We start from the raw sequence: 3,411 nt of genomic DNA on the forward strand, positions 1-3,411 counted from the left end.
AGTTTGAACCATATGAAAATGTTTAACAAGCATCTTAACATCATTGGAGGTTCTCTCTACAATATCATGCAATTCACTAATAGCTCGAGAATTTTCCATTAAATGATTCTCTACTCTCATATTAAAATTTTCTTGCTTAACAATATAATTATCAAACTCATCTAAGCATTGAGCAGGAGGTTTCGAATACGGAATATCTTCCCTAGTAAAACGCTGAAGGGAGTTTACCTCAATCATGGATGAAGGGGGAATTATCTCACATATATCTTCTATGGGAGGAAGATTCTTCACATCTTCAGATTTAATACCTTTCTCCTTGAGAGACTTCTTGGCTTCCCTCATATCTTCATCATTTAATTTAATTAAACCCCTCTTCTTTAATATCGGCATTGGAGTTGGTTCAGGCGTAGTCCAATCATCATGATTCCGGCCTATTTTAGCCAATAATTCTTTAGCATCGTCTGGAGTTCTTTTCCTGAAAACACAACCAGCACAACTATCCAGGTATGCCCTAGACTCAATGGTTAGTCCACTATAAAATATATCCAGTAAATCATGCTTTTCCAAATCATGATCAGGCCGAGCTCTAATAAGAGAGCAAAATCTCGCCCAAGCCTCAGGCAATTTCTCTCCATCTCCCTGGTCAAAATTATAAATTCTCTGCAAAGCAATATGTTGAGCACTAGCAGGAAAGTATTTACGGAAGAAAACATCAAGCAATTCTTTTGGACTTTTAATAGAATCAGGTGGCAAACTATTATACCAAGTTTTAGCGTCATCCTTTAATGAGAATGGAAAGATTTTAGCAACAAAGTAAGTACGCTTCTTAACATCATCAGAAAACAAGCCACTCAGAGTAGATAACTCAATCATGTGTTCAACAGCACTTTCTTTTTCAGTACCACAAAAGGGTGTTTTCTCAACAATAGCTATATGAGATAGATCAAGAGAAAAATCATAATCTTTATCCTTAATGTTTATAGGAGATGTGGCAAATTTAGGATCAGGAGACAGTTTATATCTAACAGCATGTTCTGCAAGCAACTTTTTAATTTTTCTTGCATCAGTAGTAGCATTGCATTTTTCAATAAAATCATCATTAAGCTCCACATAATCTTCATCAGGATCATCACTAGAATAATCAAGTTCAGGTGAATTAACAGGTGTAGTAGCATTAGGAGTTTCAGTATTTTCAATTTGTCTAGACCTAGCAATCGTAGCATCTAGAAAGGATCCCAATGAACCACTATCTTCAAGCACAGCAGAAATATTATCAATATTATGAGAGTTTTCAGATTCAGCAAAAGTACCCGCATGTGAAGCATGTGGCGGTGAAACAAGTTTATCAATCACAGATGGTGAATCAAGAGCAGCAGAGGTACTCAGAGTTGTACCTTTTCTTGTAGTGGATGGTAATATGGCGACCTTAGTATCGCGAGGTTTACCCATGATGGAGAATTTGCAGCGAACAATATCAATCCAAGTGAACTTCCAAATAAAGCTATGCTCCCCGGCAACGGCGCCAGAAAATAGTCTTGATGACCCACAAGTATAGGGGATCGCAACAGTCTTCGAGGGAAGTAAAACCCAATTTATTGATTCGACACAAGGGGAGACAAAGAATACTTGAAAGCCTTAACAGCGGAGTTGTCAATTCAGCTGCACCTGGAAACAGACTAGCTCGCAAGAGTTTATCAGTAGTAACAGTTTTATAGCAGTAGCAGTAGTGAAATAACAGCAGCAGAGTAACAAAGACAGCAGTAGTGATTTTAGTAAACAGCAGGATTAAAATACTGTAGGCACGGGGACGGATGAACGGGCGTTGCATGGATGAGAGAAACTCATGTAACAATCATAGCAGGGCATTTGCAGACAATAATAATACGGTGTCCAAGTACAAAGCAATCAATAGGCATGTGTTCCAATTATAGTCGTACGTGCTCGCAATGAGAAACTTGCACAACATCTTTTGTCCTACCAGCCGGTGGCAGCCGGGCCTCAAGGGAAACTACTGGATATTAAGGTACCCCTTTTAATAGAGTATCGGAGCAAAGCATTAACACTCCGTGAACACATGTGATCCTCACATCACTACCATTCCCTCCGGTTGTCCCGATTTCTGTCACTTCGGGGCCATCGGTTCCGGACAGCGACATGTGTATACAACTTGCAGGTAAGATCAATAAACAATGAATATCATGATGAAACAATAACATGTTCAGATCTGAGATCATGGCACTCGGGCCCTAGTGACAAGCATTAAGCATAACAAGTTGCAACAATATCATCAAAGTACCAATTACGGACACTAGGCACTATGCCCTAACAATCTTATGCTATTACATGACCAATCTCATCCAATCCCTACCATCCCCTTCGGCCTACAGCGGGGGAATTACTCACACATGGATGGGGGAAACATGGCTGGTTGATGTAGAGGCGTTGGCGGTGATGATGGCGATGATCTCCTCCAATTCCCCGTCCCGGCGGAGTGCCAGAACGGAGACTTCTGGCTCCCGCGACGGAGTTTCGCGATGTGGCGGCGTTCTGGAGGGTTTCTGGCGACTTCGACTTCTCTCCCGTGCGTTTTTAGGTCGAGGCCGATAAATAGTCCGAAGGAGGGCGTCGGAGGCCGGCCGAGGGGGCCACACCATAGGGCCGCGCGGGCCCCCCCTAGGCCGCGCCGCCTTATGGTGTGGGGCCCTCGGGCCTCCACCTTACTTGACCTTCTGGCTCCGTCAGTATTCTGGGAAAATAGGGCCTTCTGCATAAATTCCGAGGATTTTCCCGAAAGTTGGATTTCTGCACAAAAACGAGACACCAGAACAGTTCTGCTGAAAACAGCGTTAGTCCGTGTTAGTTGTATCCAAAATACACAAATTAGAGGCAAAACAATAGCAAAAGTGTTCGGGAAAGTAGATACGTTTTGGACGTATCAGGATTTCAAACCGTGGCGCCAAGACCCCATCTCCTCATCTGATCTCGATCTCAACCGTGAAAATTGGGGACGATCCGTGGCACAAAGATGCGCCCAATCCATGCTCATGTATTCCCCCTCCGGTTGGCCAGCAAGATTTCCCATGGATCCGCCTCACCATCAATGGAGGTCCTGTACAAGAGAGAGAGAGGGGGCAGGGTCGAGAAAGGAGACGGCACGATGGGGAAACCGAAGAGGCTGCGTGAAGAGTAGAGACAATTAAGGAGGTGATGCATGCAGGGGTAGGAAAGGAAAGTTTCCCAAATTTTCTCTCCTGGCTAACGAATCTTGAAGTCTCCTTAATAAGTGTGCAGAAAAATATACGCCCTAATCCCTGGTATGGAGGGAGTATGTAAGAATCAATGCACAGTTGACACAAGTGTTTGCTTCTAAGATAGAAAGGAGTAGGTAAACTGACTCAACATAAAGTAAAA

The sequence above is a fragment of the Lolium perenne genome, chromosome 3 (assembly GCF_019359855.2).
Source record: "Lolium perenne isolate Kyuss_39 chromosome 3, Kyuss_2.0, whole genome shotgun sequence".
Lineage (NCBI taxonomy): Eukaryota > Viridiplantae > Streptophyta > Magnoliopsida > Poales > Poaceae > Lolium > Lolium perenne.